Genomic DNA, 24,740 nt, shown 5'->3' with positions numbered 1-24,740 from the left:
TATGATGTTGGGACAGCGCCTCCCTTGAAATGGAAACAGAGGCCTGAATAAAGAAGGGTGGAAAAAAAGTACTTTGTAGTCTGCATCGTCCATCTTTAATTCAGAGACGCATCTATACTCCTGGGAGCGCCGCCTTTGATCTCTTTGATTTTTACACCAGATCTGTTATGGACTAAAATTCCTAGGTTTTCCATAGAAACATCTCCATTCCTTCGGGATATTGATGTTTTCTTCTTCCTAGGGGTTATGATATGGTAAATCAGATTCAGAAAAGCATGGACAATGCCAGCATTCATGGGTCGGGGGGCGGGGGTGGGGGGGCGGGAGCCTCTCTCTCTTCTCCCAATGAATCAAAATATTGTTTATTCTGTTGCTCTTTAAGCCCAGTCACTTCAGCTGCCTTTCAGTGCCTTCAACTCTGGAAGAGGGGCAGCAGCAGCAGCAGCAGCAGGTTGCGTTGCCATGGGGACCCTACTGTATGGCAGCAGCGCCAGCCCCAAAGACAATGCCTCGCAAAGGGGCTTGAAAAGTGAGGTTTCTCCCTTTGCCACGCAGCCACTTCCGATGGAGCAAGCATTCTCCTTTCGGGACCCTCATCTTGTCACTAGAACAATGTCTATCTTCGCCTGCCAATTTTTTTTTCTCTATCCTGCCTTTGATCTATAAAAAATCAAAAGAACAAAGTCAGGGGAGAATAGGGGGCGCTTTTTTTGTTGTTGTTGTTGCTGATGCACAGAACAGGCTTTTATAATTTGGGTCTACTTTTGTGCCTGAGAATTTCAGGGGCAGGAGAGGAGGGTAGTTCATTCGTGTGTTGGGATCTCTCCAGTCCTGACGACCCTGGGCATGGCGTGTGCCAAAGGCCCCCCTCCCTGTCCCCTCCTCTTCCCCAAAGCAGCCAGGAATAAGCACGGGTGCTGCCAACCTGGGCGTCCCCCACTCCTCAGCCTCGGCCCTGAGACTCTCCTACAGGTTGGGGCTTTCCCACCTGCTGGGCCCAGGACACCACTGGGGTGACAATGACCTCTTCTTAGGGCCCAGAGAAGATCACCCAAACCTACTAATTAATGCTGATGTTAAAAAAAGGTGTGCACAATGAAAAGTAAGTAAACATTTCAACAAATGATGCAAAACGATGCTGTTCTGCTAGTCATGGTTTTGTGTAAATGTTAGAAACATGGATGTGAGACTAACACCCTTTTTTAAAAAATCAAACAATTCTGGACCATGGGAGACCACCAGATGCTGAAATGTTGGAAAAAGAACTGGAGTGTCCATGCAAATGCATCAGTGTGCATTAGACTTCTTCTGTAAGTGGCAACAGTCGTTGTCACATGTGTAAGACAGGTCATAAATAATCCTAGATGAAAAACTGGGGTTAATTTTGGTTCTTTCCAGGAGGACAAGTGGCTGGTTTAGTTCACATGGTACTCCATGCCTGTAACCCTCCTGGAATTAGCCCTCATGATTTGAACCCAGCTCAGCTCCTTGCCTTGCTTCAAACAGCGGGAAGTGTTGATTTCTCCAAAAGGATTGCATTACAGCTACTTCCTTTTCATTAAAATGCCAGCAGAGGAAATAACAGAAATGACTGGTCTGTGCTGTATCGATTTCACTGGCTTCGGTGCCCTGGTTAAAACGTGTTCCTGCACGATTCGCTGATTAACTCCATCACAGGCTGGTTTCCTACTCTGAAGGAGTCAGTTTCTGGGCAAGACAATATGGTAGGTTGGGAAGAGAGTGGAAGTTAGAGGAAGGTTTATTTTGAAACTCAGACAATTCCTTGGTGAGAGCTTGTTCTCTATCTGACTACCTTTTCTTAATTATTTTTGAAAGTAAATCACCAGCTTCAAAATGCCTAGTTGAAGTCAATTAATATAGACAAGACCACCAGACCGCTTGTCTGGGTTTATACTGCTGGGAAACATTTGCTGTGGACTGCAAATGGAGGCAGATACAGCCCTCACTGGATGGCTGTAAGCAGGTACTGGGACTTGCATGTCTTCCTGGGGCTCAGGGACCTCACTTCATCATTTATGTCAGACAGACATGAAACAGGATGACCCAGCCTTTTTCCAGCAGGACAGAGTCCTGGGTGGGCACGTGGGTGTTAGAGCATTGTATGTCCCAGCAATGTGCTGCTGTAGATCACAACTGGGATGTTCTGACTGCATCATCCAATACGTGGAGAGAGTCAACTCTCCACTGCTACATCTCGCTGGCATGACTTAAACTTTACAGCATCTCCTGACTATTGCCTACAACCTGCATTGGATATTTGAACACAGATCTCATGCCATGCCAACAAAAGTCCTCCCCTCAGTGCCCAAGAGTTGACCCTTTACCCTCTGAAGCATCCTTATTCCTCACAGTCAGTGCCCAGAAACCGCAGAAGTGAGTCTGTCATAAAAATGATCTCTGGGTGGGTTTGCATGGTGCTGGGAGGACTTGGGGACACATCCACATCATCCACATCCACACCATTCACTTGCAGGCAGTACCATGGCCTTGCAGAGAAGGGATGGAAGAGGGCTGTGTTTCACCTCTCTGAAAGATAACCACTGGAAGAAGATGCAGCAGGCCTGGAGCTCAAGATCAATTCCCCTCCCTTCCTCCTCCTGTCCCGCACACCCACCCCGGGGAATCGACTTCCCACCCTATCTGGTCACATTCTCTTGGCAAGATTAATTGTTGGGTCAGGGCGGATTCACCATTGTGTCAGCCTGCAAGCGCTTTTCTCTTTTATCTCCTTTTTTTTCCCTTTTTTTTTTTTTTTTTTTTTTTTTTAAGAGTGCTTTAGTCAAACTTCAGTCCCCCCCCCCCCGCCCCTCTTTTCCCTCCTCCCCCATCTTTTAGGGCAGGGGGCTGCTACCCTGATCCGACCTTCTGAGCAGAGGTGCATCAGCCACGCCTTTTAACTGTACAATTATGCACACTCCTTAAACATTGTTTTAATAACAGAGTTCGGAAAAAAGCCACAGCGGGTCGGTGTTCAGGAAAGCAGCCTGGAGCATCTCACTCTCCCCCTCAAACACACAGACACGCTTTGCGGGGGGCCGGTGCCAGTGCACCCAGCCCGAGACGGGTGACACCATCCCCGCGGGAAGCCCCGGGTCCCTCCGGGCTGCAGCGGCCCCGGGAGGCGCGGGCGGAGGGGAATACGGGAGGTGGCTTGGGGGAGCAGCAGCCTGACCGTGGAGCTGGGATCCACGGAGAGCCACGCACGGCCCCGAGGGGAGTGGAGGGCGCGGGGAGGCGGTGTCTCCAGCGCAGTGGATGGGACCGGGGGATCCGTCTGCGGCCGAAGGCATCGCCCTCCGCAGCCGGCAGAGCCCGCAGCCCGGCGGGGAGCGGGGCAGGGCTGCCGTGCGCGTCTCCAGCCTCCCTCCGCCGCTGCCCCTTCCCCCGCCACTGGCACCCGCACAGCGGGGACCCCCGGCAGCCCCTCGGAGCGCCCCGGCCCCGCCGCCGCCGGGCTCCGTCCCGCGGGAAACTCCCGCTCCTCCCTACCGTGTGAAACTACAGAGCCTGCCACTCGTTTTCCTGCCAAAGCCGCCCTGTGAGGGGTGCTGGGAAGGAGACCCAGACACCTTCATATCTCAATTTTTCTTCTTTGGACAGGAAATGTGTGTGGAGAGGGGGGTCGAGATCGTAAATTTCATTGATTACTTGCAGACTGTACAGAGTATATTCAGGCTTTCATGACAGCTTCTGGAGACATAACGACTGGACAATATTGCCCGAGCACTACAAACTCTCTTTAACAACTACAAAGAAATCAGCAGGTAATTATAGGCTCGATTGTATACATAATAGGCATCGGAAATCGGAGAATAACTGTAGGCAGTGATTCTGAACCAGAAGAAGAACTGTCGCGCTTCAAACTCTCGTACAATAGCTGCTCATTGTACTGGGTGTCTTATTCTAATTACAGATACCTGCAAAGCATAGCAAATACAGAAGAGAGACACTTCCTTGATCTTCCTGCCAGCAAAACTCATCCTCTAGAAATTAAAGATATAAAGGCAAAGCAAGCCATGTGGGTATTCCAGAAACAGGCGATGATGCAGCGCTGTGCCCTGTGCTCTGGTAGAGAGCTTTACTCCAGCGCAAAATTCTGCGCAAAAGGAACAGAATTTCTGACCGGGATTGGACTGCTGGCATTTAAAAAAAAAAAAAAAAAAAAAAAAAAAAAAAAAAAAAAAAAAAAAAAAAAAAAAATCTAACACTACCCACACACAAACTTTTTTCCAGGTGCCTAAAGAAAAAGCTAGTAAATATTAAAGAACGCCCGACCAAAACTAGTCGAAAACAACAATCGCTTCTGGAACACATCAAGCTCTTATTTAAAATATAAGTTATAACTTTCACAATTATTTTTTTCTTGACACTAGGAAAAAAATAGACACGCTTGTTTTTCTATACCTAAGGGAATATAAATATTTAATTCTGATATAGAGATTGTTTCCTTTTTAAAAGATGGTTTTGTTTTGAAATCATTATTGACAGCGCCTGCACAGAATAATCTGTCTGTCCTTTAACAGATGATTTCCCTTTCCAAATGACTCTAAATCCCAGCAAAATCAAGGACAACACTCCTAAACACTTTAAAACTCTCTCAGCGTCGACTCCCATTTCTTTGAGGTGAAGTTTTCCAACGAGTTCCCTGGCCAGGAGCCGAGGCGGTGCCTGGCGTGTGCGGCTGTGCGTGGGGAAGCCCCGCACCGCCCGTCCCCGCGGCTCTTGTCCCTGCTCTGTCTGGCAGAAACGAGCCCCGGCGGTCTCCGCACAACTTCGCTTTGAATATCATCTGGCCTGAAAGTTCACTTCGGTTGTTTTGCCTCTAGGGGTACGTGCTATGTTATTCTAGGTCACTCGTGATTTACAAGCCTAAGTAAACGTGTCCACATCAAAACCCAGCCACACAGGGGCAAATAATCCGAGGTATCATGTCAGCCTGTGGGGCAGGCTGTTTCCAGCAGGTCGGGTTTGGCTGTGTGGCAGGCAGAGCGGGGGGAGCCGAGCAGGGGTGCGCCCCCCGGAGCGCGGGGGCGGCGCTCGGCAGGCGCTGACCTTTGCCGTCGGTGTGGCTGCGGCGCGACCCGGGCAGCGCGGGGGGCGCGGGGCTGGGCACGCCCCCCACGCGTGTCCGCGGCATGGCAAATACACTCATCGGGGAGCAGCCAGCCTCCAAAGAAATTAGATTTGGTTTCCTTTCAATTGCAAATATCTTATTTGTGAAGTCCGATTGCTGTTTTTCTAAACATCATTTTCCAAGTAGTTGTAAACGAGATAATATAATTGTCGATTCAAAAATTTTCAATTATTTATAGAAATAAATTCTCTGTCTAACTGGCAACTAGTAGTAGCTAAATGTCTCATTCGATGCCATTCAATCCCGCTTCTGCAACAACTGTTTTGGCTAAACTAGATTGCTGGTTTCAGCCTATCTGTTTGGGTTTAATGCCAAGCTAATGTTAGATCTGAAGAAAGATGTTCGTATAAACATGAATCTTTTTTTTTTTTCAAAATGCTCCTAACAAAATCGTGACGTGAAAATAAAACACACAGAGAGAGAAGGAGGGGAAGTGCTGTTTCCCAAAATTGAAAGACAGTAAAAAATCGATCATCAAAAAAAAAGTCTCCATATGAAGACAGTAAAGGTAAATCAAAGCAGAGCAACTGTTTGCAATACCATTTATACTTTTCCTGTTCGGCTGCACAGTATTTTACTGACTGGAAGTACTAGCAAGATGTGCAGGTATCCGCTTACATCAGAAACTGCATTTGGCATAAATATTCTGTTTCAGAGAGGCACTTTATCACGTTTCCAAATAATAAAGTATCCTTTGAAACAAAAGCCGCACATCAGGTGTCATTCTATTAATGAATGATGCTCTGCCTCATAAATGTGAAGGGTGACTGTATTTATGAACGGTGACTGTTTTCTGCTCCATACCCTCTTCTCCGCCTGTCCCGTCCCGTCCCGTCCTGTCCCGTCCCGTCCCGTCCTCTGCCGCCTCTGACGCGGAGCGCGGAGCCCCGGCCGCCCCCCAGAGCCGCCCGGCTCCAGCCCGGCAACCACCGGCTCCGCCGTGCCTTCCGAGCGGGCTTCAGGGCGATGCCTCGGACTCCAGGCTTCAGCGATCAAATTCACGCACAAAACACTCCTGTCAAATGGCAACTTTTGTTGGTTCCCCTAAAGTTTTGTGATATTTGCCCAATTTCAGCAAGAGAGGTTCGTGAGAAGAGGGATAGGTCAGATTTACTTCAAGGTAACCTGCCTGCCTCCATCCTTTCGCCTGTGTCACCCATTAATTTCTCAGGTGTGCGGTTGCACCTCTGCCCTCATATCTGTGCCATCAGCGGTGCCGGGACAGTGCCTGGGCTGAGAGGATGTGTGCCATGATACGTTTGCCATAGCCGGTCCCAAGCCCCAGCAGCTAGTGCAGCTCGACAAAGCCACGCTCTGCATTGGGCAGATTAAGAATCTGTTGATTGCCCTGGCCACAAGTTCGCTCTTCTGACCTTATATCCCTGTACAGCCGATCCTTTGGTTTGGTCTGGTTTGGGCTTTTTAAAGCCGACTCTTATTTTACGTGTTTAATAGTCGGCTCTTTAACCAGCAACTAGCAATCATCAGACATTAATTTATACGGCTTTTACAAATACCTAAGCTATTTAAAATGCTGAACTGGGTTGTGTGTGGCAGGGAACATCTATCTATTGAATAGGCAGTGTCACACGGTAGCATGCTCTCTTGTCAAGGGTGATTGTGTTTTAGGCAAACATTTGAGCAAACATAAAGGCAAAGGTCAAGTACTGTTCAGTTGCAGTGTGTGCTAATTCACCTAGCTAACCAATGGGGCAAAAGTTGCGTTTTCTCCGAGCACCACAGACCAAACCTCTGCGAAGGGCATTATTAGCTGTGAGCCGGCTGTGATCGTTTCCAGACAGCTCCCGGGTGGAAGGGCTGCAAGCTCGGAGGGTGCCCGGGGTGCAGCTACTGCACCATCACCTCCCGTTGCTAACAAGTGCCTTCCAATAAGCTGGTGGTTTTTGTACTCGTCTGACCTCTTTTTTTTTTATTTTTTTTTTTTTTCTTTCCCTTGCTATTTATTTCTTTCCTTGTATTTGTTTCCTCTCCCTTCCCACCCTCCTGACAAACGAAGATGGGCTGTCCATCGCCAGCCGGCTCGGTGCACTGAGCAACTCCGGAGAAATTGGGCGAGCAGAGACCGGTGGCAGGGAAGTGCAGTTTGGCTCCTGATTGAAAGTGCGTGGGGAGGAGGGGGAGGAGGAACCGGGTTACTTTATAATCCTCATTCCTCCCCACGTCGTTGCAATTTTTTAAAAGGCTTGTTTTGAATAGGAAAGGCTGGAATTTATTTCTGAGGGTGATCTACCTGCCGATTTTTCCAAGTAAATCTTATTATTTCTCATAGGATTATTTTTCCTGCTATCTATTAAAAAAAAAAAAAAAAAAAAGAAAAAAGAAAAAAAAATAGAAGAATCAAAGGATGGGTGAGGGTTGTCACACTCACATCTTAGAAGTGTCTCTCCCCCTGTCTCTCTCTCTCTCTCTCTCTTTTAAGGGGAAAAAAAAAAAAAAAGAAAAGAAAAAAGAAAAAAAAATGATGACCCATTCCTTCCTTCTCGGTTCAGCCTGGAGGGCTCGCACTTTGAATCAATAGTCATTTTATTTGAACCAATGGCTGTGCTTCCACCCAGGCTGTACGTACAGTACTTTTCATAATAAACAGGGAGTTCACAGTTGTGGACTTAAGGCACTCAGGTCTGGGAGATGCACGTGTAAAACAAACAAACAAACAAATAAATAAATAAACAAACAAAAAAATAAACATGACAGTGGGATAGGAAAAAAGAGAGAAAAAAAAAGAAAACTCTAACAAAGAGCCAAATTAAAACTATTATTTTGAACCCAGGCGAAAGATCATGAAATTCTTACTTATTGCCTTGTGGCAGAGGCACTCGCCTCCCAGTCCCGAACCGTGGGAGCTGGCTCTGCCTGGCTCTGCTGCTGGGAGAAGCAGGAGGGTTTTTTTCTTTTTTGACAAAACTCCAGGAAGAACATCAACAATTTTAGAGACGTGATTCTGAGCGCAAAACTGGTTTATGGCTAAAATGACATTAAAATCACGAGGACATATTTTCTTTGCAACGCAAACTTTAAACACAAGCATACACTCATGAAAAAACACGTTAAAAATATTAATAAACTTACCCCCGCCTGCCAAACCATCACAATTTGTGGGACTCTTCTTTGGTGCTGCAGACAACTTGACCCTTTAAGCCCTGCATTAAATACGGTGGATACAGTGAAACAGGAATAAAATTAAGGAAAAAAATTTGTTTTGTCATGTATTTCTAAATAGTTTAATCTTCAACTGTCTCGGATTTCTTTACAACTCACTGGCTACGGCCCTATAAACACCACCTGGGCAGTTTCACAAGCTTTAAAGTTTTGTGTGAGTGTGTGTGTGTGTGTGTGTGTGTGTGTGTGTGTGTGTGTGTGTGTGCAGCAAGTTGTTTAAAAGGCATCGTTACCATTCAGAGGTATAAAAGTATTGCCCTGATCTTTGGCGTGATGGGATTTGGGTTTTGGATTTGGAAGGGGTTTTTTTACATGCACCTCTCATTTTACTTAACTTTTTAAAGATGGGAAAAGCTGGAAGCTTTAGTTTTCGAGAGACTTTTCTCGTTATTCATCTGTTTGGTCGCCTTAGCTGCACAAAAGCGTATCAGCTGCGTTATGAAAAATGGCCTAAGCCCAGAGAATGTCACAGTGGTCGACTTATTATTTTAGCCCTTCTTAAAAAAAAAAAAAAAAAAAAAAAAAAAACCTCAGGGAAAGTTTGCTTTTGATGAATTCAATAAAAGCGGCACTGCAACGGAAGAGATTTTAAGCTAAAATCATACAGCATGGGGGCAAAAGCTTAAATCAGCCAGATGGCCAAAGGTAGACAGTCTGCCCGCTTTAAACCAATCCACCAAAGTTACAGTCCTCCAGACTTTCAGCTTCTTATTCTGTTTATCGTGCTTTGTCCCGCTTCTCTCCCCCCTCCCCAAAAGTGTCTCAACAAATAAATAAACAAAAGCGAACTTTTGCAATCCATATATCACGAACAGTTTTTATTTCCTCCTCAACTGGGGATTTTTCTCTTTTTTCTTTTTCTCTCTTTTTTTTTTTTTTTTTAATTTTTATTTTTCAAACTTTTTTTTATATTTTATTAGTTTAAAAAAAAAGACATGGCATTCATAGCTCCTGGGCAAGGTGGTACTTTTTAATTTACCAGCACCTCATGTCTCATCTCCAGGGAGGGCTTCCCGGCCATAACCAGGAAGGATAAGCCTAAGGGTCTGCAGGGATTGCAGATGAAGGCTGTGCTTTGAATCAGCTCCTGTCCTGCTTCTGACTAATAAAAAGATCTGAATAATAACTGCGATTAATAATTATAACAAAAATAAATACCACAGGCTAGCGATTGTATGGGACAAGGGGTTGAATTCGGTGCGGGCTTGGTTTATTGTTAAGAAACACCCATAAACAGCCCTAAAACCACTAATAAACTCTAATCTACTCTGTCGGAAGAAGCTTTGCAATACTTGTGATCTCAGTGGCACTCGGAGACTGCCACAGGCTTCCAGAAAGTTGTCCTGACTGTAAGCGAGGGCAGAGATGTGGCGCCTTATCCTGTGTCCGAGGCTGTGCCCACCTGCTTCAGCAACCGGACAGTTTCTGGCGCCGCTGGACCGAAGGACATAGTTCTGACTGTTCAGGGGTGACAATAATCTGCAGGGGCAGAGCCGACCGAAAACTCCTTGCCAGCCCTGCCCGGGATCTTCTCGCCTCTTGCCCCTTTTCCCACAATTCTCCCATCCTGCAGGACAAGGGTCCTCACCTCCCCGTGGGAGGGGGTCTGCAGCCATTTGGAAGTGCCTAACGCCGAGCTGCCCCTCATCTGGGTCCCTGCCCGCGGGATCGGACCCGCGTTCCGGACCCGACCGGTCCGCCGGGACAGGCCGGGGCCGGGACCGGCGCATCCCGGTGCTCGCCTCGCCCTGAGCCCCGACGGCGGGGGAGCCCCGGCACCCGCACAGGTAGCGCGGCCACCGGAGCGAGGGTTCCCGCGGGATGGCGGGAATGGGGGAGTCGCCGAGCCCACGCCTGGAGGTGGCAGGTGCTGCTGCCACCAAGGGGGAACCAAGGTCCTGCCTATGGTCCGGTCTGCGGGCGGGGAATGCTGCGGGCGTGCTCGGCAGCCGAGAGCTATCCCCGAGAGCCGACTGCTTCCCCAGGACAGTGGAGATTTGAACTCTCGATATTTGGCTTAATTTTTAAACGATTAAACGACATAGAGAATAACTCTGTTAAAAGCCAGCTAGGAGTGGGGGAAAGAGCGTGGTTTTGCCTGTCTGAGTGGGCGAGGCTCGCACTGGACACTGTCCCCTTTCACAGAGCAAATTTATTGCGGAGTTTCCTAACGCCTAAGGACCTCCGGGAGCGGCTCCCCGACGGGCGCTGCCGGGGTGAAGACGGCACCAGTCACGGCAGTGGTCAGGAGCAGAAACCAGTTTGCAGTCGTTTCCCCGCTGGCGCAGAAGCTTACGAGAAGCGATTAATAAGAGTGAAAAGATGCTGGCAGGAAAAACTTTGGGAAAAGCAGCTCTCCCACCCGTGTGTGGGGGGAGCTGAGGAGTCCTGGGGTGTGGGCGGACACCTGTGTCCCTCCTAGCAACCTCTGACCCTCGGCGGCCCCCGCCGATGCCCAGGGCATGGATCTAACTTGTGTTCCTGCCTCCACCTGTGGCTGCGCTGAACGGGACACCTCGACGTGGGCAAGAGAGACGTCTGGGGGAACCCTCGTTAACTTCTCAACGCCTTTTCCCCAAAACGCTTGAGAAATCCGTTAAATCAAAGAACTAGAGAGGCTGTAAATCGCCTCTTGCATCCCCAAAGAACGCAGGCTGGGGAAATTTGAACAGGGCAATGACATCCCAATCCCGCTGGGAATGACAGCGCACCGTCGAGGGGCGTTTAGAAAATTTGGAGGAAGAAGTTAGATCTGTCGACCAAATAAGTTTTGGTTTTGATTTAGGAACATTTTATTGGCCATAAAATAACACCTATTCCAACGGTTTCACAGAAAAGGGAGTAAATCAGAGGACAAAGGGATACGACCCAGTCGCATGCTGCCAAAAGCGACCTGCCCCTGCCTCCACAAATGATCTAGACAAAGAGCCTCCCTGCCCCTCGGAGCTGCCCCTTGGCCCTTTCCCCCAGCGCTTTCCTCTGCGTGGGACAGGTCCCACCGTCTCCCCCAGAGCAGCGAAGCCCCGGCTGCGGAGCCTGTGCAGAGCGCTTGGAGAACGCCGGGGATACTGATGCAGTGAGCGCTGCTGGCGTTACCTTCACCCCCCGGGTCCCTCGAGGGACCACGAGGCGAGGTAGCCTCGCTGTCTGAGAGAGTGAGGGGGCAGGTTGTCCCTGGGTGGGGGCCTGAGCACTGCCGGCTGGGCTGGCCGTCCCCACCTTGGTCACCAGCTGGACTTCCCCATTCCGGCCACTGACTGACTGGACGCTGCCGACACGTTGTGACCCGACTCTATCGGGATCCGAGCGCACCGGGTCGGCTGTGTCCGCTCATGCCGGACATGTGATCATGTTTACGGTGTGTAAGATATTAGACGGGCCGGTGTGTCCTCCCAGCTGTAGGCTGCCCGTGAAACGCTGGTGTTCAATCCCCGCCCCGCTATGCTACCGCTCCTCTGGTGTGCGAGGAAACTCGCTCCGGCTCTGAGGCCCCTTGCTCTGGACTTCACACCTTCTGAGGACCGATCCTGGAGCTCTCAACCAACACAAACTTCCCCAAAGTAAAGAACATCTCGGTTTTGATCCTCCGGGTGTTTTTCTCAAGTCAGGACTCAGCTAAGGAACTGAGAAATGTGGAGGTCGTTCCGTCTGGCTGCCCACTGCCTTCTGGGGACGGGCTTGGGGGCAGAGGCGTCCCCAGCAGTCCTCTCAGTTCTCGAAGGCTGTGCCTTGTTTCAATGTTTACTTCCCATACTGCAAATGTCACCAGAATGCAACTTCAGTGCTTTGTGGTTAATATTTTTCGCCCGAGGTCTATCACTGGCATTAATTGTCCCAATAAATTGAGATATAGTGTGCATAATGCAATGTAACAATATGGTTATATTCCACGTGTATGACTTAATTAAGCTATTTGCAGCCTGATGCTGCAAGTCAACGGGTGTGCAAGTGGATTAACAATGTACTGTTCTCGTATCCTCAGGACGGTGCATAATTACTTTACTGGTGGTACATATCAATTTTTGATGATTGCAGAACACATGCTCACTTTACCAACAAGCGCTTTAATAACTCTCCGTTGTGTTTTTAAAAAGCGTTGTTTGGAAATATTTGGAAGCCTCTGCAAATAATGCTCGAGGTTCGTGGCGCGAGGTTTACACCCGACCTCTGATGGAGCGCGGAGGCTGCGAGGCAGCGCCCGAGCTCGCTGCCCGCTCCCGGGGCCGGGCCGGCCGTCGAGGCACTCGGCAGCTCCCCCGGGGGGAGAGGCGGGGGTAGCGTGCCCCAACACATGCTCCTGACATTTGCCAGCGGAGTAATGAAATTAGGAAACTCGATTATAAGGCGGCATCGAGCCTGGGGACCCCCGAGTCTTTGTTCCCGGGAAGATGGCGCCAGGGTCTGGCCGGTGGGATTTAGCCCCTCCAGCAAAGGTGGAGGAGGACGATCGCCGTTTCCGGAGACAACTTAATTTGTAGAAATGCAATGGCTTTGGGGAGGCAGGTACCATCCACGGGAGCGAGCTCCCTGCGCCACGCCGAGCGGGGCCGGGCTGCCTCCCGGCCGGGCACCGCCACGCAGCAGGGACAGCCCGTCACGAACGCAAGGAAAGAACAACCAACGCTCTAAGAGCTGGCACTTGACACTGGCACGCTCAGCCGTCCCTCGGGAGCCCGCAGGGGTGGGTGGCCTCGGAGGGTCGGGCTGGGTGCGCCTGTCTGCGGGCTGGGCTCGGGCTCCGGCGTAACCAAAGGCAGATGGGTTCCTTGGCTTGGGAGGGCGTTTAGCGGCTCCCGGCCGCCGGGGCTGGCCGGAGAGCGGGCTGCCGGCCCGGCCGGGGTGGCGAGCAGCCCGAGGTGCCGGGCGAGGACAGCAGCCCGCGGCCTGTGCTGCCCACGGGCCCCCGCTCCGCGCCCCGCTCCGCGCCCAGGCGTGGTGTCGCTGCTTCTCCAGAGGAAGAAGACGATTTGTTTTTGTACCTGAAGCAGGTGATGTTTATGCAGAGACATCTGAATGACAGCAGGAGTGAAGGACAAATCTAATAAAGCCTAATAAACCGTGAGAGTCTAAATGTCATTAAACTTACAAAGATGAGAATCCAAATCACCAAAAAGGTAAATGTCTTCATTAGCCTGATCTCTGAAGACTGTCGAACATTTCATTAATTTATAATTTATGATTGTTTGACAAATATTGAAAAGTATGTAAATATGAGGGGGATAATGTCTTTTCTGCGGGAGATAAGGAAATGACCCAAACTGTACGTGCCTGCTAGATTACACACGAGGTTCCATCTATCTGTTATCAAACTGTGCTTTCCCTTTATACAACATATTGTGCAACTGACAAGTGAAATAGTGCAGATAAACCAATGGTTTAAAACGTAATAAAGACAACAGCCATTTGCATTTTTTACATTTTATTACAAAGGTAATTTACTATGACACATTTCTGAATGTAATTTATGAAAACATTTTAAGGCAATTATATAATGCATACAGCACTCAGAGACACAGAAAGTCAGATAAATAATAATCTTATGGATCTTCAGAGACTTTCTATAACGCTGAAAATATAGACTTTTGCGGGAGCAGCAGTAAAACATAAAATCATAGAAATAAAATGCAGAATGATGTAATAAAGAGGAAATGGGTGTACTTCGAACTGCAATTGCAACATTAGATATTCAAGGAAACAATTTCATCTATTCCAAATAACTAGATCATCTCAGACTATTATTTTTTTCCTTCCTCTGCGCTGTGAGATAGGCTTCGAAAGAAAAGAGGATTTCTGAGCAAAATGTCTTGCGCCCCAGTCCTCTTTGGTGGACCAAGAAGTGGACGTTCCAGTGGGGACCCCGGGGAGGCAGGGAACGGGCTCCCTTTGCTCTCCTGTGACAAAGGCGAATTGTGAGTTTATTATCACTCCTCGGAGAGCGAGGGGGGCAGCAGGCGCTGCTGGGCGTGGGCACAGGGGGCTGCAGGCCCGGGCAGTGCCGGCCACTGCCGGCCCTCTCCGCACCCCACCGGCGGCACCCAGGGAAGGTTTCCACAGTCCCCCGTTCTCTGCACAGCGCACACTTGCTCATGGCCCAGTGAAGTCCACGGACACGTGGCCTCTCTTTTGGTAGGCGAGGGGCACAGGGTGGCGCAGGATGGGGACCTGCTCCACCTCCGCCCGCGCCCTCCGCTCTCCGAGGCCGGCACAGAGCGCCTCGGTGCTTACCGTGGGGAGCAGAGATGCCCAGATGATGAGGGGGACAGCAACCCCCGATAAACGCCTCCATGTGCCTCCAAGGTATTTGCACTCGGAGGGTCAGCAACCCATCGCGTGCTACTGCCTTGAGTTTGGGGTTTGTGTTTTGAGAGTTTTTATTCCAAAACCACCCAGTAGACAATAAGCCACGAAGCAGAGTTTTCTAAAAGCCCCGCATTTCCCAGAATGGGTTCTGTGTCTTTGTCTTTACATAAAACAGTGCCCGTTGGCCAAATGTGCCTGTAACGAGCTTGTAAAACAAACCAGAAATCTCAGCTCGTCCTCGAGACTAAAACGAAGCCGCTTTATTCCCAAATCTTGCAAATATGTTAGGAGTGTTAGAAGTGGGACTAAAAAAGCCTCCTAGCAGAGCTGCTTACCTGCTGTGAGCCTCCCTGCCACAGACCCTTTCACCAGATATATTAAATCTCTTACCCTAAGAAAACAGGCACTTGTCACAATTGAAGCCCGACGTACCGGGGCAGCGGGAAGTAAGAATTTAGGGAACTTTGTATTTTCCCCGGAGGCCCTCCCGAGCGGAGGTCCTAACGAGAGGCCTGCAAGATCTGCCCAGCGTTTCTGAGGGCCACGTCCAGAGAGTGTTCCAGAGAAGTGGCCCTCGATGTCCTCCCTGTGCGCAGCCAGCACCTCGCAGCTGGACTGGTGCTTAGTTGCTTGTGGGATGAAAGAGGTTTCGAGGAGATGGCAGGTGACTTCCCCCCAGAACCTCGTTTATTACGCGCCCCCTCTCCATCGGGTGTCCCGGCTGTCTCCTCCGACGGCAGATCCCGGTGCCTGCCCCAAGCTCGGGGCCTTGGGATTCGCCACCGCGGCTCCCCAGCAGCCGGGGCGGGTGGCCACCAGCTCTCCACTCCCCGCCCTTCGGCAGCACGCTGTCATTCTTTCCCATCTCTGAAGTATGTGTTTTATTGGAAATTATTTCTTTTGATGAACAAGATTCCCACCACCCTGAGAGTCTAAGTGGAAAAAAGTTTACTTGGCATTGCGAAACTGTTTCAATGATAATAGTATAAGAAAAATAAAGAGTCAGCTACACACAACAAGAACATCTAGATATCGCCAGACGGGCTGAGCTGGCTTCCACATTGGACTGCAAGGTTTTCCACCCAAACTAGCCTTCATCTCCTTCTTTTTTTTTTTTTTTTTTTTTTTTTTTTTTTTTTTTTTTTTTTTTTTTTTTTTTTTTTTTTATGGAGACAAGGAACTAGAGGTCTCTTGTCTCGCCATCTCATATATCTAAGGAAGGTCCTCCACATCCAGTCCAGATCCAGTCCAGAAACACGGCTGTTTCTGACCATCTTGGAAAAAGACTGGCAGTTGTTCAAAACTGGCAATATGTCTCCTGTAGCTTGAGTTCAATATATGCCAGGCGACGGAAAGACACTGGCAATATTTTCCTTTTTTTTTTTTTTCTTTTTCTTTTTTTTTTTTTTTTTTTTTTTTTTTTTTTTTTAGGGTATAAATGATTTCTTACAACACTCGCGGGTTTGTAACTTACAACGAAAGGAGGAAAAAAGGCAGAGACGGCCGGAGGCTGGGAGAAGCCCACCGATCCCTGAGTCATAAAAGCGTACAATGAAAGGGCTTTATTGTCTCTCGTTAAGCAGTTCATAAGTGACCCCGTTTATTTCTGAATAGCCATGTTTTGATGACTTATAGTATATGCAAAAACAAACTTTCCCGCGGTGTTTTTTTTCTCCGTCATGCTTTTCTTTTCAAACAGCCAGATGATTTTAAAAAGAAAAACACCCAGAAATGATAAATCGCGTCGCATAGCTAATGGCTGGAGGGCGCGTTTACCAATTCATAATCATTTATTCTTGGTGATGTATGACCCTTACTCTTAAATCTCAAAAGCTTCTATTTGAAGGTGTAAATAGCTTTTTCCCCCCTTGCAGTAAACCTTACTGCATTAGCAGTGATTGATCTCCTGTACAATTCGTCCCAGAGTGCTATTTTAGAGGGGGAACACTGGCTTTTGGAGATTAACTGGGGAGTCTGTTACATATTAATGAACCTAGGAGATATACTAACGTTTTGGTAATTTAGTTATTTGTGTCTATAGCTTTCGCCGTTATTTTCTCTTAGACCCCCGCGGTTGTTATACATCGAATTAAAAAGTGGTCCTTCAGCATCATTTTTTCAGTGGCAACTAAATGCCATTTAATGTGAAAAACAAATGTTGACTTGTCTCTTGAAGGAAGTGTGTTTCTTGGCAAGACATCAAAGTGTTTTAAACTGTATTAGAAGGGTTTGTTAGTTTTCTTACCCGGAGCCTACGGTAATGTAAGGAAACAGCCTCTCGGTGGAAGCGCCCGTCGGAGGGGGGAGCGGGCGCTGCGCAGCGCTGCACATAGGTGCACGCTGGAGAGGCGGCTTTAGCTGCAGCAGGAATGCACAGGCACCTCTTCGCTGGGATTACAGCCTTGATTAACGTGCTAATGAATAGGGATGTTAAAGAGTCGTCCGGAAACCCGTCTGTGAGAAGGAGGAGTGAGAAACTCCTAGGTTGGGCTTAGCCTGCAGAGAGAGCAACTTCACTGAAATGCCATTAACCTACTGCTCCTTAGCAGACACTCGGGCAAAGCACCTCGGAGATGTCTGAGAAAGGGCTGAGGTGGAAGCAGGGGGTGGAATCCCTGCTGGGCTCTCGCCTCTGCCCCCGCAGCTGATGCGGGGCTGCGGGGCGGGCAGGGCAGCCTGGAGCCAGCGGGCCGGGCATGGCGCACTCGGTGCCGGGGCAGCCTCTGCCCCACTCCTCGGAGGAAAAATAGTGTCGGGGAGATAGCGGAGTGGGGGAGAAAGGAGCCCAGCGGTTTCTTACAGCTGTTCCGCTCCCTATTAACTTTGACATCTTTCTCGGATTTATAAATTAGAGTTCATTATCCTCGAAGGTCGTTAAAGTGGGCAGCTCAGCTAAGAATTAATGCGTGCAAACCCCCTCGCTACAGCTGGCTTCGCCCTGAGCTGTCTGGTGGACTCAGGAAGTTGTCGGAGGCTTCAGTCACTCCAATGGTCAAAGAGAGATACCGGTCCCTTCTGCCCTCTTTCTCTCCATTTATCGCCGGTAGAAGGTTGAAACGCAGCTGCCCACCAGCCTGGAGAGAGCAGCAAGCAGATCCCCAAGGCAAATGGACCTTCCCTTATTTTTGAAGGAAACAAACATGTTTCTCCCCCCTCGTCCTGTCCCAAAGTTCAACGTTTGTTTAGGACAAACTCGAGAAGCAACAGTCTTTGCGAGAACTTTGTTTTCTCCTTCTCCTTGTGAATAACAAAGTGGTCATAGGCTACTCGGCCAGTTGGCGAGGAGAGAACTTTTGTTTTCTGGGGCGATTTATGTTCTTTATAAATATGTGGTTTGGAAAATAAAAAGAGACTTGAAAACGTTGTTACAATGAAAAAGGACAAATTAGAAGACATTTTCTGTGATCAAAGGAGGAAGAGAAAGCGAGTAGGGGTATTCAAAAAGCTTGACTTATTCACACAACTCCTTTGGAGCCCAGGGGCAACAAGCGTGTCTTACATTGAAAAGGCGGCTCTATTCAGAGTGCAGGTGCGAAGTGGTGTGGCACATTCTGCCACATTATGTAAAGGTTGTTGGAGATTAGTGTTCAGACTTAATAACTAAAGCGCTTGATTTACATTGGAAAAAAGCCCCCTCATCCGTGAAAGCAAAATAATTTAACGCGTGATCATTTCGAGTGCTGCTGATATCCTAATACTTGCATTGTTCTCGGCCAAGTACTAGAGGAGCGCGGATTGATGCTTTTGGGAACCTATCATTTACAGCCACTGAACTCTGCTCAGAACTGGAGGTCTGGAGGGGAGATAAAAGAGGGGCACAAGAGAAAAGTTTCGCATTAGGGGGAAAAAAAATAGGGGGGGAAGAGAGAACAATATAAACGTGACAGTTCTCCTCCTCCCCGCAGAGGACTCCATGCCTCCTGTCCAGTGCCAGGGCGAAACGGCGTCCAGGTCTACGGAGACGAAAATTGGGTTCAGGTCCCAGATTCTTCCCTACTCCGCCTTCCCCCGTCGGAGCAGAATTACTTACCTTACTAATTATTCATATTTATGTAAATGTCATTAGTTAATGTAACTTTCTATAAAAAGATAATCAGGCGAGAACGGAGCATAGGTATTACCTTAAGTGCATTGGCTCTGGTTGTTTCATTCATATGTTAATACACGTGATGCAGTCGTGCCAGGCGTGGGGAGGGTGGAGAGGAGGGGAGAGGAGGAAGGCAAGGGAAAGAAATTAAATAATAATAACAAAGCCCCACAAAGGCTTTAAGTTTGCATCGCGGGACCGAGGAACACGATGCCTTCTGATGCGCTGAACAAAGGGGGGACCGGCGCTGTCCCAGCCGCGGCGGCTGTCCGGGCATTCCAGCAACTTTGGGTGGCTTTTTTGTTTGTTTGTGTCCCCTCCTCTCCTGAAGGAGAATTTTATGATTCAAACCGTTTCGATCGACCCAAATCCTCGTGCCCAGCCGAGTGCCTTAATTCCCGAACGACCCCGAATTAAAGTATCTTTGTACGGGACACGCACCAATTAAAATTGCAATACCTTTTTGCATCTCCCTCTTTAGTGTAAGCATTTTAGGGCCATTTCCATAAATTCTCTGAGAGAATAAAGGCTATAATGGGAACAAGGTGAGAAAGCTGTTAACCATTGTTTCAGCAAGAAAAGGTCGTAAGTCAGGCAATTGGTGTCTGACCTGTCAGGATAAGGTATAAAGGCTTTATTCATGCAGTCGCTCACGATTTTCTCAGCTCTCACAAAAGTGTTTTTATGATTCTGTTTTCTTACCTCGTTCCTTAATTAAAAAGCTGAATGATTAGAATAGCACCTGCATAATGTCTGAACGACGCCTGCATACTAATTCGCGAGTCTTTACATCTAGTAATTATAACATAAAATCAGAGATTGAATAAAACAGAAGGATTTTGCCCCTAAAGCCCTGCTAATCCTCTTTTAAAAGAGTCTGCTGAAATAATTCAGAACAGTTTCCGGAAGTTGGATTACCGACTCTTTTTTTGACTATTTACAATGAAATGATATTTCACACTTAAAGGACTCTCTGTATTTCTACCACAGGTTTTTTAAGGTGGCCTGTTTTCTAGACAATAACAATCCAGCGATTCCTTTCTTTTCCTTCCCGTTTTTTCCCTCTTCCTCCCAGCAAGATCTTCATCTTTATCAAGTGTATGCGAGGATTAATCTGTCCTCAGGTAGGGATAACAAAACCTCCCCCCTTGAAACCTCCCTTTGACTCCCCACTCCGGGACTCCCCGTGACGAGGAAGAGGGAGGGCTGCGGGCGGGCAGCCTAGTTGTGCCCAAGTTCAGACGCACCCTTTTTCCCGGCCGCTGGCGGGAGCAGGCACTGGAGCAGGGAGCTCACATTGCTTCACTGTTGCCCCCACCCAGGGCAGACGATAATTTAAGCCAGCAGATTCTAGTCAGAAGTTGAAGACTAATTTTTTTGTGTGTGTTCCCGGAACGGTTGGGGGGATTATGGGAGAGCAGTGGTGGCCGCGCTTTTGTCTGATTTTCAGGGCGTGCTGTAGCAGGTATCCTCAGAGGCAGCAGCAAGGCAGGGGCGGCAAGGGGGGCAAGAGGGAGCTGCTGGCTGCCGGCAGCGCCGTCCCGGGGATCTCTGCAGCCCCGCAGGGCTCAGCCCGGCCCCCACTGCCCGGGACTCAGCCCGGCCCCCCGGGGTGGCTGCCCCGGTCCAGGCAACCCGCAATGACCCGGAGAAGGGCTTTGCGGCAGTACAGAGCCGATCCTCTGGGTGACACTGACCGGGGGGAAAGAAAAAAAGTCTTTCAGATCTACCGATCTGTTAGAGAATCCTATTTATTTTAGGAAAAAGGTTTCCATGTAGACCGGCGAGCTCCAGCCCGGCCATGAGGTCGGCTGCCTCATGACGAAGGAAACGAAGTTGATGCACGGATTTTGAAGTGCGGGAGCTGCTGCCCGCACCCTCTGCAGCTTCGCGGGGTCTCGGCGCCTGATCCGAAGGAGCCACGGTGCTCCTGGCCTCGGAGCGGGGTGGATCCAAAGGGAGAAGTAGCTGAGAATAAAGTCAGAGATACGGGAAGTTGCAGAGGTTTGTCTCAGATGTTGCCATCATTAAGAGCACCTTAGTCTGTTGTGCCATTTTTTCTTAACTGTTAAAGAGTTGATTTTGCGGTGACTTTTGTCCTTCCCCCTCCTTTTCCTCCCATAGTGTAATCCTGCAAAAAACCCTAAATCATCTATGAGAAAATGGAGTCAACGTGTCATTCAGCATTAAAAATCTAGGGGCTTTAACTAAAAGCTTTAATTGCTATCCTGGCCCCATTATAATCATGGGAACGACATACTTTGTTGGAAACTCAGAAATGTCACATGTCACTTTAGCAGGCGCTGCCCTTGTTTGTTTACCGTAGCTTACTTTCATTTATATCCCAGGAATATTATTTCACTAGGTTACACACGAAAAGACAAAGGGTGTAAATAAACTAACATATGGCCCAGAGGTTTTAGAGGAGCTGGAGCCGCTTAGCAAGTCATGTGGGTGATACTGGGAATCCGTCTTCTGTCCTTCCCCCGCTCCCTCATAACCTCCTTCTCCCTGCGTATTCCTTCTACCTTGTCACGATAAGTCACGTTTATGTCGCGACCGGCTTTGGAGCACCAGATGGTTTTTCCTTCCGACTGCAAAAATCTGGGCAGCGCAGGGATGGAGAGGGATGGACGCAGGTCCGTGTGCCTGTGTCTCTACGTGCAGCTGGAGAGAACCCGTTGACATAACAAATGTGTGTGGGGATGTGCGTGCACACGCACACCAGCCCCCGAGTGGGGGGGCCCGGCCCCGGGAAGCGGCTCCGGACCGAGCCGGGCCGTTCCGGGCTGGGCGGCCCCTTGGATCGGGTGGCTGGCCAGGCGCCTAGCAGGGTCGAGCAATCTGACGCTCACAGGGACACTTGACAACCCTTTTTTTTTTTTTTTTTTTTTTTTTTTTTTTTTTTTTTTTTTTTTTCAATTGTAATCTGTTTCAGAATTTCTCTCCCAAAAAGCCCAAGCGGAGTTGAGCCCCGCTCCGTCCGGGAGGTGCAGATGGTTTAACCACGCTGCACCTCCTTCCCCTCCGCTTCTCCGGGTAAGGTGGCGGAAACGGGTCTCGGTTACTGATTCATATTTCTAATCTTCCTTTCCTGAGCATACAATGTGCTTTTGTTAAATGAATGGTCTTTAATTAATGCACTTGCACAATGCAGGGCCTTGCATGGGGATCGATGATAGGAAGCAACAGGGGATGGTTCCCTCCAAAATGGTTTGTCAGCATTGAGAAAGAAAAGGCAATGTCTATAAAAGGGCCACTAATAATGCCCACACGTCTCTCACCATGTTGTCTGAGGGGACATTCCTTCCCTTGTTGACAGTCAAGTGTAATAAGTACATGTCTTCGCTCAATCATTATAGACCATAGAATTGTATTCTTTAATTAGCATGTACTGTTAGCCCTCCTTTCCTTTATGGGCCAGTTTTTGTCTTTTACAGACCAGCAAAAATGTTTTCCTTAATTTCTTTTCCTTGAATTCTATTATTTCTTAAATTATTTTCTTTTTGCTCTCTCTCCCTTCATGTAGTCAAATGCATTCTCTATTGACAATATTCCTGGCAGCTAAAGCCAACTTTTTGTCATCTCTCTGTGTTAGGCAACTTCTTTCAAGTTTTCCTTTTCTAAACCGAATCAAGGCAGCGCATGCGCAAGGCGCCGCCGGGTCCGGGCCGAGGTGTGCCCGAGGCTGCTGCATCCCTCCAAACAGCAAAGCTGGCGTTTGTCATGAGAAGGGAGCTCTGAGCAGGTTCGGGAACCCTGGAGCCTACTAACATCGATCAGGACAATACGCAAGGCGAAGAAGGCTTACTTTCAGATTACATTAGCTGGCGAAAGAATTCCATCTCTGAAAAAAGAAATAAAACGCCCTAAATCCTCCTAGGAAACCCTTCTAAAAGGGTTTTATTTCGCTGCGACGGGGACCCGTTCTGGAGGGGTGGCGGGGGGAATTCTTCAGAAGAGCACTTGCATCCTGCGAAACAACAGCCCTTGGGGCGGAGGGGAGCAGCAGCCTCTCGGGGTGAGCCCGCTGAAAACTCACTCCATTCCCCCGAGTGCTGGTGCCCAACATTCCAGTATTGGTGTCCCCAGAGCCGCACGGTGCCCGTGAAGAGCCAGGGTGCCACTGCAGAGGCAACCGGGACACGCACCCACCCCCCAGAGGGACAGAGCTCCACCTGGGTGACACCGGGCTCTGCTTCTGCACCCTGCACCTTGGTCGATGCCTAAAGTAAAATTGGTTTGAAGTCTGCGATCTGAAAAATGTTGTCTCAGAAATTAAGCCAGAGAAGGGGTTTGTTTTGTTTTGTTCTTTTAATGGAAATGCCAACCTAAAACGATTAACATTAAAAAAGGTTAAAGACCAACAAAAAAACCACTCATTAATACTTGATTGTACACCACATTAATAGTACACAGGTTTGGGCATTTTTTTTTCAACTAATATAAAAACCAACAGAAAGAGAAGGTTGATTACACAGTGTTTTAGGAATGGCTCGGTATCATCAGTACAAACACATATTTCGAAAGTGCACGTTTGTAAAAATAACCTTGGAAATGAAATGTTTATAAATATTTATTGTAAAAAAAATCCCAAATATTAAAAATAAATAGTATGTTCAAGCACACAACAGAACATTCCTTCAAACACGTGATAAAGAATAATAAGGAATATAAGAAGTCTGGAAAGAGATACAGAATATCAACATTGTGAATGTTTTTATGCAAGCTACATTTTTTTCAGAGGCTTCTTCTCTGTACAGTTCACAAAGAATGTGCTAGATTTTTCCATAAATATGAAAAGACCAAAAAATAATAACAATAATAATAGTAATACCCACTCCACTCTAATTTGACTCTGTCTTTACTCAGAAAAGGTCCCATTAAATACATGGTTTGGCTTAGAATGGCAGGATTGGGCTCAGATAATTCTTTAACAACTAAAACAGAAGTACACTGATGAGTTACAACTTCAAGGAATTCATGCTCCGAACAGGGCATTGCATGATATCCAATGAGAAATTACTAAATAAAACTTGATCAGGGAATCATCTCAGTACAACACTGTTATGCTTATAAAATGAAGACACAAAAGAGATGCAGTTCGACTATCCTTACACGCACAGACAATAAAACATGAGAGCATATGGAAGCCATCACTTTGAATGCGTTAACAACTTCGATACATTGCAGTATATACATGCTTGATAGGTATTCGGACTGTTAAATGATCAAAGAATTTGCTCTATGTCTACGCTCTTGCTTTCGCTCTACTGGGAAGAAAACATTTGTTGGTCACAAATTGGTGTTAATGAAACCCAACGTTTCTGCCTTTGCCCAAGAATAGTATTCTGTGCCGAGAGTATGTAGGAATAATTTATTAGACGGAAAAGTTTGGAGGATGAAACGCAAAAACAATGGACATAATTTCAACTTTCGAACTGTAAGGTCATACAGACATCTATGGACATCTGTACACAGTCAGAGTTTCACGCAGACACAGCCACATATATCCAGATGTATGTCTATACACAGGATTCGATAGTTTGGTATTTTCTGCACCCTCTGGGCCCCTAAAGTTATCTTTAAAAGTTTGATTTTATCTCTTTAGAAACGGTTTAAAGCTAACGGGCAGGGTGAGTTTGACAGAGAGGAGAACAAATCGCTGACAAAGAACCTTTTACGTTTCATCAGCGTTGTTAGGACGACGAGCAGGAATTTCTCAGATAATAACTCCCACTTCAAAGATTTCTCAGCTCAATAGAAATTGGACCATCCTTTTTATTCAACCACAAGGGCTGGCACTAAAGACGACTCAACTGTTTGAATTTTTTTCCCCCGTGTTTATTTTTCCCCTATTCACTAGGGTACTTGGATAAAATAAACAACAAGACAATTACTGGAACATGGACTTCTAACTTTCCCGGGCCCATGGCCCAGCGCCCATGGCCCCGGCCATGCGGGTGTCAAGTTCCCCGCACCGCGGAGCCTCCGCTCGCTGCCGCGCAGCCACAGCGG

Source organism: Erithacus rubecula (genome assembly GCF_903797595.1).
Source record: "Erithacus rubecula genome assembly, chromosome: 11".
NCBI lineage: Eukaryota > Metazoa > Chordata > Aves > Passeriformes > Muscicapidae > Erithacus > Erithacus rubecula.
The sequence above is the reverse complement of the archived record's forward strand: the minus strand, read 5'-3'. Positions refer to the sequence as shown.